Source organism: Canis lupus, chromosome 35 (assembly GCF_011100685.1).
Source record: "Canis lupus familiaris isolate Mischka breed German Shepherd chromosome 35, alternate assembly UU_Cfam_GSD_1.0, whole genome shotgun sequence".
NCBI classification, from domain to species: domain Eukaryota; kingdom Metazoa; phylum Chordata; class Mammalia; order Carnivora; family Canidae; genus Canis; species Canis lupus.
This window is the reverse complement of record NC_049256.1, coordinates 17,309,800-17,324,223: the sequence shown is the minus strand read 5'-3', so window position 1 is coordinate 17,324,223 and position 14,424 is coordinate 17,309,800.

Sequence of the window (14,424 nt, the reverse complement as noted above, 5' to 3'; positions counted from 1 at the left end):
CCCAGAAAATATTTTCTGCAGCCTGATTCAGGACATTTCCCCCCCCCCCCCCAAGGGAGCAGCTGGCTAGTAGCTCTGTTTGGGGGCAAGTTAGTTCAATTCCATGCTGCGGAGCCCTGAGAATGAATTTCTAGGGCCATCTCAACAGTCTGGCTTCCCTAGGCCTGCCTTGGAAAATGTCTGACTGCCCATTCTGATTTCACTAAAACTGGGGAGTGTTACTTCCTACATAAACCTGAGAAACTATTTTTACCTGGTTTTGTCTTCATCAGACTAGAGAGGGTGCTCACTGAAAACGTAAATAAAACCCACATTTTCCAAGTTGCCCAGAAATCACCAGCATTTTTCAAAAAGCACTCCTTGGGAGCTTGTTTTCAAAGGGAAATTTTCTTGCTAACCAAATCTCAGGATACTTATGAAATCTTAATTCTGTTCACAATGTGTCCATCGTGTCCGTAGTAACCAAATGGATTACATTTTGGCTCCCTGAGGGGAGGGCATACATGGGCAGGAAACACCAGTAATAATTTGGGGTTTTTGAGCTCAAGGAGGGTACTGGTCTGGCATCACTGGTAAATGCTGGAAGGTTTTAGGAGTCTCTGCCTAGAATTGTTGTAGCAATAAGGGTCACTGACTTATTTCTGAGTGAATGGAAATCTCATAATAAGTTAGTATGAACATATTGAACCATCCCCTTCTGAGAAACCGAGTCCTTTTCAGGGACTTTCTCTCTGGAAACTCTCCCTTTCTGCCCACTACTCCACTACCTTCAAGTCTTCAGTTGAAAGAGACAAAGCAAAGTCAGCAAGATTAGCACAGATCTTTGTGGTTCAATGGAAAGTACACAGGGAGTGAATACACACCTGTCTGAGTTTGGGCTATGTCTGTAACCAGCTGTGTGACCCCTTAGCAAGTTGCCTAACTTCTCTTCTATTTCAATTACTGGTCATAAAATAAAGAAATCAGACTCTGTGGTTTAAAAATATATTTTTTTTTAGCCAGAAATGTCTAGGTACCTACAGCTTGGTTTCTTTCTAGAGCTCATAAGCCCATCGATGGGGTTCTGACTTAAGAGACAAAAAAACTCATTAATGAGAAGAGTGTCCTATTTAGTTTGACATTGAATTCACTTTAAAAAATCAAGAGTACCTAGATGATGGAAACATATATTAAATACCCACCAAAATCAGGAGAAGACCATCGCTCAGCACATTATTAATTTTAAACTAATCAACTTGGCGGTTTGTGGTTGATGGTCCATTTCATGTTGGCTTGCTCTTTGGCGTGCTCTTTCTCTCTTTCTTCCTTTAAAGTGTCTCCCTCCCCTGTCCTCAGCTTCAGCTTCATCTGAGACTACTTTAACTGACACACTCAGGTGAGTCCTCTCTCAGTACCCTAACCCAGCCAGAGGAGCTCTAACTTAGAAACACAAAACCCCATCGTTTAACAACAAAACACCGATTCTCACAGGAAGCAGGTCTTGCCTTGTTTTAATAAAAACAGTCTTAGAGCACATACCCATGCACAAACCACACATGGAAAAAATGTGTCATTTGTACCTTTGGCTGGAGGAAAATGTTGATATTGTACCATGGTTAATAGAGATTGAATCAGCATTGAATCTCTAAATGACTCCCCCCGCCCCCCCCACCCCGCCACAAGTGGGAGAGGAGAGTTTAGTTCCAGGGAGAGAAAGGCAGAGGAAACTTAATCTAAAGTGACTTGGCATTTTGGTTCACCAAGAACCAGGGTGCTGGGAGTCAGATTTCAGCATACAGAAGGGAGGAATCCCAAGTGCATGAAAATGATGACAAGAGAAAGAACAGATAATAACATCAAGCCTAACTCTAATCCACCATGAGGCTCTGTTTGTTCTTCATTAATAATGGTGGAGTCTGGTGAAAAATGAAATAGATGAGCGAGAGGTCTTCACAGAGCGTTGCTTCAGCAAACGCGCTGCCAAGCTTACATGTGGCATGTTGTAACTTTACTACTCAGAATCATAAAAGAGCTGGGCATGATTCCCAGAACATTGCTAACTTTTCTTCTCTCTTTTGCGGTCCACATATTATAATTGTATGATTTCTTTTTTCCAGGGCCATTTTCAACTCTAGAAATGGAGAGAGTATGCGATGCACATGTTACCTAAGTTTAGATCCGTTCTCTCCCTAAGAGTTCGGCCCCAACGTTTAGCTCCCATGGGAACAGTGGTGGTTTAGAGGGTGTGAGAAAGACGGCCTGCCTCAGTCAGAGATGAAACTGCACCAGCACTGCAACTAGATTCAAACCCCTGGAGACATTATGAGGGTTGGATTTGCCCTACCCACCCACCCACCCTCACTCTTGGCAGGTTATCTTGGCAGAATATAAGATGTTGGCCAACTCATCTCAACTCATTCCTTTCTATTCACCCCCAAAGTTCTGGGGATCATCTCCTGTCCTTGCCTCCCTTCCTCTACCTCACAGAAGGAAGCATCCTACCTACCTCTCCACCAAGGCACACCCACTGTGTATGTCCTGAACCCATCTCCTGTCTCTGGACTAAGCAGTCCAACCCACGCATGCATTGATGTGGACTCATCCACACAACTACAGGGTCCCCTTCCACAGCTCGTTCCTCTCTGCCTCCTGGCCCCCTTAACTCAGGACCCCTTGCCCTGGCTCTTTAGTTCAGAAAGATGGGAATACTGTCTCAGTTTTAGCAGCCTGCATCCCCAATCCTCCTCCCAGCTTTGTGCTTGAGGCTGTTTAGAGGTCAAAGTCGTGGAAGAGGAAAATGAACAGGAAATGAACAGAGGAAAATGAACCCTGGAAATTCATTTCTTCACAGGCCACATCTCTAAGTTTCAACCTCCTTCCCCCACTCCCAATCTACCTGCACATCCCTAACTTTCAGAGCTCTTTTAGCATCTTTTCATTTTTGACAGAGGCAGGTCATCCTGATAATTTTACCTCTCCTCTGGATCTCTGCTCATGGCCTTCGAGCAACCCCTCTCTTTCCAAAACAACCTTCCCTCCACCCTGCCTCCCACCCTGCCTCCCACCTCTGTTCTCTCCAAGCTCCTTGAAGATGTATTTTTCCACATGAATAGACTCCATCTCTGGCCTAGCAGGGGCACCAAGGTTTACCTCTCCTGAAGATTGCATCTAAGAGCTCCGGACAATCTACAAGAAGCCACTACTGAAAGATTGATTAAGCCAAAGCAGGTAGATTGGAGATGGAAATTGAAGCTTGGAGAAGTGACCTGCAAGGGAATGAAGTTGTCAGATACCTCTCTCTTTCTTTTCCCCTCCTTTTCTCATAGCTTTGCCCTGAGGGCAGCCCTGAGCTCAGAACTGGGAAGGGGACAGCACTGGAGGCTGCTGAAACTGAGATAGTATTTCTAATTTTCTGAGTTGAATGCTGAGAGAAGAGGGTGAGAGTATGGAGAAGAGAGAGTTAGAGAAAGGGTCCCACAGTTCTGTTGATGATCCACACAAGGGCGTGCATGGTTAGATCCAAAAGAGCACAGCAAAGGCTTTGAGAGCTGGATGGATACCCACCTCTGATTAATCTCTGAACTGGCACACGTGTGGAACACACTCAAAGTAGCATAACAAAGGCTTTAAAAGATGAACTGAGATTAGAAGCACCACCCACAGAAGGCAAAACAGAACTTTCAGCCGGAACTTAACTAAGTTGATTGTCTGATGAATCAAACAAACAAACAGACAAAAAACCCTAACACTTTCCGGAGAATTATAATAAGAATCCACATAACAATATTCATGAGGGCCAGGATAAGATCCAAAAGTGCTCAAGAATACAGAGAGCTAAGAAAATGTGACCAATTCCTAAGGGAAAAATAAGCAATATATGTCAACACTGAGATGACCCAAATGTTGACCATTCCCAAACTGAGATTTTAAAGCAGCTACTAGAATTATGATCCATAAAATAAAGGTAAAAATATTTACAATGAATCGAACAAAACAACTCCTCAGCAGAAAAATATGCACCACAAAAAGGAATTAATCAGAAACTTTACAACTGAAAAATGAAAGAGCTCAAAATTCAAAGATTCATCCAGTAAATTCAACAGCAGAATGGAGATTATCATCTCAGAAAAAAAGAATCCGTGAGTTTGAAGATAGATCAATAAGAATTATCCAATCTAAAGAACAGAGAGGGAAAAAATAAAATGAAAATAGAGCCTCAGAGACCTATAGAACCATATCAAAAGGTCAAATATATATGTCATGGGAATTCCAGAAAGAGATGAAAAAGAAATTAGAGCTGAAAACTTCCAAAACTGGAGAAACACATAAATCTATAGATTAGAGCAGCTCAGTAAACCCCAAGCATGATTAACTCAAAGTAAACCACACCTGACATATCATAATCAAACTACTGAAAGCCAAAGATGAAAAAGAAAATCTTGAAAGCTGCTCAGGAAAAATGGCACATGACATGTGGAGGAACAATGATTCAAAGGACTGTGAAATCTCAGAAACCAGAGGCCAGAAGACAGTGGATCAATGTCTTCAAAGTGCTGAAAAACCAAGAATGAGACAGGGCTTATAACTGAGAGGCTGGAATGCAGGATGATTACTAACTCTGGTTTCAGGTCTTGGAAATGGGACAGAAATCTAGAGATTAGTGTGGTGGTGGGACTCAAACAAGAAAAGACCTGCTTGACAATCAAGGATTGTCTGGCAACTAGAATGTCAGATCTGAGACACACACACACACACACACACACACACACACACACATACGGTGTGTGTGTGTACAGAGTCCAAGAGCTTCTCAACAAGCTAGGAGCAGAAGCTGCAGGAAAGGGCTCATGGGGATGTCAGATCTGGCTAGATATTAGCTGTCTTCCGTACATGTCCAAAATGTCTCACCGTTATCCACACAATGCCCTCTGCCTCGATCCCCTACTTTCTCATCTCAATATGACTAATTTCTACTCATCCTCAGTGGCCTGGTTCACATGCAACCTCATTTATGCCATAGCAAAAATTTACCAAATACTTCTTGTGTACCAGGAGTTGAACCTCTCCATAACATCTTTCCAGATCTTCCTACTGATAGCAATTCCCCCCACGCCCAAATTTTCATATCTATTCATCATACTCATTTTACACCTTGTGTTAGAGCTAGCCATATTACAGCTAGCATGTATGTTGTGTATTACCTAAGGATAGAGGCTGAGTATTACTCAGCTTTGTGTTACCAGCAGGGTCTGTCATGGTAGCTGAAAGGTACTTATTGTTCAGGACTTTTCATGAGCGAAGTGAGTGGATACCTTTTTTCTCCTAAGCTAATTAAAAAGCTACCAGTTGTTAAGAAAAGCATGAATCACTTCTATCTTTAAAAAATTGCTTGATAAGATAATTATTTACTCTAGTAAATGATAAAAAAGTGGAAGGCAAAAAGAACACTGCTGTTTCTTAGAATTATCTCTCATAATTCTTTGGCATTTACTCATCCTCGAAAGACTCACAGCATGTACACAGAGCTGGAAAAGAACTTAAGTGTGAAAGACCAAACCCTTATTTTACAAAGTAGAAAACAGAGAGGTGAAGAGTCTGCTTTAACTCTCACAGTAATTGAATCGGACTGGAATCCAGATCTTTCCGGCTCCCTCCTCTGAAGTTCATGCTTCCTCTAATTCAGGGCTGTGAGATACAGATTTACTGAGATAAGAAAAGACCAGAGTTTGGTTGGGTGAGCCTGGATGGTTGGTTAAAGCATTGAAGAGGCTGGTCATCTCCTCTCAGGGGATTAAGGATCTACTGTGAACATTAACTCAATGTTTGCCTAGGCCTTCCTGAGTGACTAAGGCTGAATACCACCACGACTCCTGCCTCTCCGGCAGTTATTCTACTCACCATTTATATCCCCATCACTTGAAGTGGGAGGGCGCTCAGAGGAAGCCAGTCCTGAAACAGGGTGGAAAGCATGGTTGGAAAGAAAAGCTCTGCATCTGATCTCACTTCCATCAAAAACTGAGTAGAGGACACCGAAGAACCCTGTACTGCCTTTGGTGCCTCAGTGTCCCCACTTGTGAAAGGTTGTTGAAAATACCAGTAATTCTGCAAACAGAAATGGTGTGCATATTAGCTGGCCACCAAATAAGACAGATTTCAGATGCAAATAGTAACAAAAAGCTGGAGAAGTATGAAGAGTTTTAGGTATAAAAGAAAGACAAAACTAAAAAGATAATCCCCTTAAGACACCGAGTGTGCGTGTGTGTGTGTGTGTGTGTGTGATTCCCAAAGTAAGAGGGCCAGGGTAATACTGTCAATGCTTAACTCCAAAATAGATAAAAGGTTAAAAAAAAAAAAAAGTCTGCTCTATTGAGGAAAAAAGTCCTGAAATAACCTATCACTGGTGTTCAGAAGTCACAAGGTCATCATTCATCTTTATAAAAAGGGATGCTGAACAAAGACAAACAAGGTAAAGGTTTTGCTTTTACATAACATCAGGCCAGGTAGAAGAAATAGCTGTAATTCCGTAGGCCTCAAGCATGACAGAGAAATTTAAAGCTTTAAGAAATATCCTATGAAATGCTGTACTTCTGGTTTCAACAAATGCTTGGAGACATCATGAAAGTCCTTTTGAAAGGGACAGAAAATTTTGTTCATCATTTCTTTCAAATACTTAAAAAAATATTTTTTTTCCAAAATTTGACAGTCTCCTCTCTATCTTGACCTAAAATCAGTCAGTCAAGCAATCCACACCTTTAGAGGCTTGCATCTAATTTTGCTATCTCAGACTTTAATATTTCTTAACCTCGACGTGGAGTAAGGCTTTACTCTAATGATGGTTAACATTACCGACTCCACGAGCTCTGAGTTTGCCACTTGACTATAACTGCCCTTGTCATGTTCTTTTAAATCTGTTTATGTACACACAGGCATACATTCTTACAAAAGGAGGAATGGAAAGAAAAATCACTGTGTTTGTCCAGTGAAATCTTGATTCAGATGTACTCCTAGTTGCAGAGGTCAATGCATAAGAGACCAGGGTCACAGACTGACCTGTAGCAAGAATAAAATATCTTCAAACTCTCCTGTTTAAGAAGGAATATGAATTTGAAATTATTTAAATGATATATGCAGGTTTCTCTTAATATGAAAATTATATTTCCCTCAAATTTTCTAGTAGAAGGGCATCCTTCAGTATAGCAAACAGAAAGCTCATAACACTCTGGTTCAGTCTTCTATTTTCAGGCTAAGGGTTGTGTTTTGTTTCCTCTTTTGAATTATTAAAATCTGCATGCCCACTAATGCTCTGCACTTTGCAAAAGTATAATACTAAGAAATCTTATATTATTTTTTATTAACTTGCGGATTTTTCTGGAGGAGGAATATCATTTAAATATTCCCTAAAGAGAAACCAAAAGGGAGGGGAATTTTCTTGGGCTTTCGATTGTAGCTTATAGTGAATGGGAAAAATCAGTTCTCACTTAGATCTACATGGCTGTTTGTGAGCAGAAAATAGTTTTAGTTATTGTGCCTATGCAACCAAGATTTTCTGGGACAATCCCAATTTCATTCTTTTCAATAAATGTGCATTTCAATTACGCTTGTAGGAAATTATCCAACACTCATACTCACAGAGGTGATTAAAGTCCATTGTGGAAAACTGTTCACTGCAGCATTATGGGTAACAACTGGAAGCAAGTTAAATGCCCTTCAGTAGCAGAACAGTTTAAGAAATTTCATCCAACACCAAGCAGATTCAGGCAGATCTCTATGAACTGTCATGGAAAAATATCCAATATATATTGTTCATTGGAAAATATCAGGTCACAGAACAGGTGTTTAAAATATACCCAACTGTGTAATACTCAGAAAAATTCTACCATATATGTTTGTAAAGGGCTAGAAATTTTCTGATGGATATACAAGAAGCAAAGCAAAAGATCATCTCTGGGGTTGGGATGGAGGGTTAATGAAAAAATGGAACACTTTTACTCATCATTCATATATCCTAGCTCCCAGTATTTCTATGCCACCTTCTATTAATTAAACTCCCCCTGATGCCTCTAATTCTCATTGCTTCCCACTATGTATCAGACTCTGTATTGTCATAAAGTCCTACAGTTCTGGTCACAAGATGTGAGCTTGCATGAGACCGGTGTGAAATGGTTGGAAGAGAAAAGAAAAGTCACGGATCTTAAACTAGCAATGGGTTTGACTGCGAGGGCTGCAGCCAACAGGCGAATGTTGTGTCTAGAGGGATTAAGTATTCCAGTCACCAGGAATATCAACGATGTTCTGATCAGAGTTGGGTATAGGGGCTGCCAGGTGGAGGTAACACAGGAAGTCAAGCACGTGGGAGCATCGCCATTCAAGTTGTCCACTGTTTTCCTTGGACTTGGTTTGTGGTGGACATGGCTAATTGCAGTGTAACCCAATACCTATTTTCTTTGTCCTCCTCATAATAGAATCCAAATTTTGTTTGGGCCTACAAAGTATGCAGGTCAAAACACTCACTTCTTCAAACTCTCTTAATACAGAAGTGGCTGTGTTACTCAGTATTGGCCAATAGGTTGAAAACAAAGAGTGCTTCGGGTGACACTTTCTGAAAATTACTCTTTTCTTGATAAAATAAGGACAGACTCAGCTGACTTGTGCCTTTATCCCTTCATCTCTCAACTGGCCTGGGAACAGATTCAATGTTCGGGGGTGGAAAAGCCATCTTGTAACCACAAAGATGAAAACCAAATACTGAGAATGGTGAAGGAGCTCAGCTTTGATGACCTAGGGCAGATTCAGAGGTCTGAGGCTGCTGCCTCCTCTAGAGTTCCAGTTATAAAGAAAAATAGCCCTCAGTCCGGGAAAGCTACCGTAATCATCTCTATGGTCAAAGATAATCCTAGCCAATTCTGGATCCTCCAACAAAAGGGCAGTCACGATTCTGGATGGATCACGAGAGCTCTGGACAAGTGGGCTGTGGTCAGGCAAAGTAGGGGAGTCTGAAAAATGAACCAAGAACTCTAGAAACCAGGGCAATGGCCTGGGAAAACCCAGGGAGGCTGTATGATTAATGATTTCACTTGGAAATCATTAATCTGTTTGTAGAGTGGGATCCTCCAGGAAACAGAATACAAGGTGGCTCTGGCTGTTGTATAAAATAGAGTTCACTCTTCCCAGGATCAGCTGCTTTCTGGTGCTCAGCCTGTAGACTAGATCCATTTTCCCAGATCCTTGGCTAGGCCACGGTGATGAAATCTATGCACCATTTCCTTCATTTCTCTGCCAGGACTCTAGTAGAGCTTCAGGCTTCATTTGCATCCAGCTGCCCATGGGTGTCAGAAGCTGTTTGACTTAGCAGAGCCAGTAGCCTGGGGTTGGGTGCAGAGAGCAAGAAAGAAAGAGTTGCACTTTCCAGTCATCTGGCTCCTTGGAGTGGCATGCCATCTCCTGCTCCCTTCTGTTACTTTTATTAACTAAAGAAAAAAAAAAAAGAAAAGAAAAGAAAAGAAAAGAAAAGAAAGAAACAGAAACAAAATTCCATAATCAAGGAAAGGTGAGTAAAAAAAGATAAATAAATAAATAAGTGCTAACTGGAAGAGTTTCTTTTTTTTTCTTTTTCTTCTTTTTTTTTTTTTTTAAACTTACTCGGAAGAATGCATTATCTGTTAGTAAGTAGTGTAAGCAATTATCTTTAGCGTGGAACTGGTATATTTTAGGCAATCCTACTGAAATGGTGTAAACAACATTTCCTGTGTCAAAAGCAGAGATCCAAGTCTGTTTTAGAATGGTCCTAATCTCCATCTATTATAATTTCCACCAATAACTTGTCTTTTTATATATGCTGGCATCTGTGTGAAAGACAGCATCCCACATTGACCAAGTCTCCATCTGGTGAGAGGCGGGAGAACAGGAACATAGGCTGTCACTTTATGCAGATGGATTTCTATTAATACAAACAAGTGACCCTAAAAGAGAAATTGGCTAGCTCCAGCATAACTTTAAGAAGATTGTTCTGAATTTCCTGAAAGCAGGTTATTTCTAAATACATGGTGTTGCCTTTTAAACACAGATCAGGCATTTTGTCCTTCTAAGAGCTGGTTTTACAAAGTGGGCTTGCCATTCTGAGCCCATTTGCTCGGGGAGGGAGAGGCAGGAAAAGATTGCAGTGAGACAGACAGACAGGGTCTCTTGTGGGAACAGCCCCAGGTTTTCCTGATGAGTGTTTCGAGACCCATCAGGCTATGAATCCTGGAGAGAGGGCAGGGGAAGGGAGTAGTTTAACCCATCATGGCTCTCTGCCACCTGTCTTTTCTCCTTCCTTACCATGAGAATATGTGGCTTGCAAATATCCTCAGTGCATCCATTGGGTAAATTTATATTCTGAATCTACACATACAAACCTTTACCAAGGGAGTCTGCTTTTAGGGTCACTAGGAAGGCTTTCACTGACTTCTTCTTCTTCATTGACCCACCCCTGGCCAGCTGTGACAAACAGCATAGCAACTGGGCCATGGAGAGACTCTCGAGAGTAATAACTCCTAGTTGTAAACAACCCAGTGGCCTATCAATAGAGATGAGTGATGTTATATCCATGTGGCACAATACTATGATATAGTTAAAAATCATATTTTGGAATAGTTTTTTTTCAAACTGGTTATTTCAGTACTCCTTCAGGGCTTCTGCCCTATGTTTGGCTCTCCTATTTTATACTTAATACATTTCTTTAAATGGACTTAGTTTTTAAAACATATGTATTCCCACCCATCCTCATCCTGAGTGATGATATCTACGACATGAGTTTGAGGTGCTAGTTGTATTTTTCAGTACTCACTAACCTAAACAGGTAAGTTTAAATACTTACCTGTTAATACTTAACAGGTAAGTATTAAAATTTAAAATGTTCAATTAAGTTTGGCTAAAATCAGCTTAAAATCAGTATCCCCAGTGGTACTCTTCCCACTGTTAGGAGAAACCTTGCTTTAGAAGACTACCTGGTGTCCCTGGAGCAAAGACTACGCTATTACTTGAAAACAAGCAAACTGATCAAAATTTTGTGGAAATAATGTCTGTTCATGTGTGTGTGCATATGTGTATGAAAAAGATGCATATGAACCCCATATGTTAATAGTGGTTAGCTCTATTAGTATGTAATCTGGTCTCAGATTGACTTATGGGATTTTTTTCCACAGGTGTCTCCTTTATTTAAAAGTGATGATTAACTCATTTTTTAAAAATAGTTTTATTGAGATATAATTTGAATACTAGAAAATTCATCCTTTTGAGGTATAAAATTTGGCGTTTTTCAGTATATTCACAAAGATGTATACCATAGACTATACCTAAATCTAGGACATTTCATCACCCCCAAAAGAAACTCTGTACACATTACTGTCACTCTCCCATTGTCCCCTGAATCTAGTCCCTGGCAATCACTAATCTACTTTCCATCTCTACGGACTTGCCTTTTCTGGAAATGGCATAGAAATAGAATCACACAATAATATGGATTTTTGTGACTAGCTTCTTTCATTTCAAGTTTCCTCCATGTTGTAGCATTAGTAGTACTTCTATTCTTCTTATTATAGAAGTGGCTTTCTGCCACTTGAATATACCACATTGTTATTTATCCATTCATTAGTTGATAGACATTTTTTGCTACTTCTACTTTTTGGCTATTATAAATAATTCTTCTGTGAACATTTGTGTACAAGTTACACAGGGACATATATTTTCAATTTTCTTGAGTCTATACCCAGGAGTAGAATTGCTGAATTACATAATAACTCTAGGTTTAACAGTTTAAAGAACTACCAAACAGTTTTCCAAAATGGCTACACCATATAAAAATCCCACCAGCAGTGTACGAGGGTTCCAATATCTCCACAACCTCACCAACATCTGTACTTGTCTGTCATTTTTATATCCGCCATCCTAGGAGATGTGAAATGGTACCTCATTGTGGTTTTGATTTACATTTCCCAGATGACTAAGGATGTTGAGTATCCTTTCATGTGTTTATTAGCCATTTGTACAGGCTTTGCTTTATTGCACTTCACAGAGACTGTATTTTTTATAAGTTGAAGATTTGTGGAAACCCTGCAGCAAGCAAATCTATCAGTGCCTTTTTTTCCTATAGCATTGGCTTGCTTCATGTCTTTGTGTCACATTTTGGTAATTGTTGCTTTATTGAAGTGGTCTGGAACTGAACCCGCCATGTATCCTATGTATGCCTAAATATCTATTCAGATCTTTTGCCTATTTTTCATTTAGGTTGTCTTTTTATTATTGAGTTATAGGTGTTCTTTATATATTCTATATACAAGTTCCTTATCATATATATGATTTCAAATATTTCCCCCATTTCATTCTCTTGATAGTGTCCTTTGAAGCACAAAAGTTTTAGATTTTGATTAAGTTCCATTATGTTTTATTTTGTTGCCTGTGGTTTAGGTGTGATATCTAGAGTTCATTCCCTAATCCAAGGTCACAAAATTTATGCCCATGTTTTCTTCAAGGAGTTTTACCATTTAGCTCCTATATATGGTCTATAATCCATTTTGAGTTGAGATTTGTATTTTGTTTGGGGAAGGAGTCACATTTCATCCTTTTTCATGGGTATCCAGTTGTCCAGGCATCATTTGTTGAAAAGAATGCTTTTCCCCCATTGAAAGGTCCTTGGCACCCTTGTCAAAAATCAGTTGATCACTAATTCATGAATGTAAGGGTTTAATTCTGAACTCTCAATGCTATTCCATTGATCTGTATGTCTAGACTTACACCAGTACCTCACCATCTGGGTTACTATAGCTTTGTACTAAATTTTGAAATTGGGAAGTATGAGTCCTTTAACCTTGTTTTTCTTTCTCAAGGCTGTTTTGGCTATTTTGGGTTTCTTAAATTTCTATCTGAATTCTAGATTCAGTTTATCTCTTTCTACCCAGCAAAAGGCAGCTGGGATTCTGATACAGATTACATTGAATCTGTGGTTAATACTTAATACATAATAATACTAAGGTCTGATCCATGACCAGAGGATGTTTTTTCATTAAGTTAGATTTCCTTTAATTTCTTTTAACAATACTTTTTAGTCTTCAGTACATAAGTCTCACACTTCTTTTATTGAATTTACTCCTAGGTATTTATTCTTTTTGATGCTATTATTGTAAATGGATTCAAATTGTGTTTAAAACCTCCTTCTTTATAGTTCCCTAAATTTTAAAATTACTTATAATGATGACCTAATACTCTTATAATGAGAAAGAATATGAAAAAAGTTTCAGCCTCATGAAGATTTGAGAATCCTAGATATGGATTCTTCTGTGGATTTTTTTTTTTTGATGTCTGAATTTGTGTCGTAGTTTGATTCAAATACTTCATGTAGCCTCTAACGGAGCTTGAGAAGTTAGCTTCATTCTTAAACTTCATGTTTAGCACATTGTAAAGATGCAAAGTACAAGTGTATTACTTGCAATATACCAGATCCTAGAGATATTGTTTAATGGAAATGAAAGACATTTTGTTGGAAGTAAGATCAATAAACCTTCAGTTTATAACCTTTAGTCTACAAAGCCAATCAAAGCACTTCATGGTCCTATGCAGTAAAGAGGAAAGGAGAACAAGGATCTCAGTGAGAAGGAAAGAAGTACCTGTTTGCTTGGTCCAAATTTTGAGTGCAGCTGGCCTTACAGAGAAATTAGCTGAATTAGCTGCCCATGCGGGATCTCACTCCAGACTGTGATTTACCTCTCTCTTGCAGGTTTACTACATTGTAGCTTTAAATCAGTTCCCATCAGCTGAATCGCCAGGTGCCTTGGAGATCTTCATTGGAAATCTCAGCCAAAGACTTTGGTTTATGGCTTAAATCTGTCCTTTGCAGTATCATTGGTTGGTTGGTTAGTTGGTTGATTGGTTGGTTGATTTTAAATCAAATAGAACTTCTCACATTAGTGGTAGGGCTATTTCTTATGAACTCTTAGCTGTTCTAGTGAATATAATGAATATAAGACTTGTTTGGTAATTGCAGCAACTACAAGGAATCAGGTCATTTGTAACTGGTCTAAAAGATCCCTGATCACAGAGACAGTCTCCTGAGGAAGGCTGATATCTCTGCATCTAAAATCATCCTGACAAGAAAATTACAGGCCAAAAATATCCCACAAGGAGAAAAAGGGCCCAGAGGCAACAGTCATTCAGATGAGCTCTCTGGAAAATATTGTATAACCTAGGACTATCAGCCCTTACCTATACACTGAAACTCAAAATTCTCTCTATATACTTCTCTAGCATCATCTATGCTTCTCAGTAAGCCTATGTCACGAATTGAGAAAGAAATAAGCATTCACCCCCAGAAAGCACCCCTCAGTAATAGCATTCCACAGACTTTATTTTAGAAACAAATCTATAGTCCTCAGCCTCAGAGAAAGAGTGAAGTTTATAATACTATTCAAATCC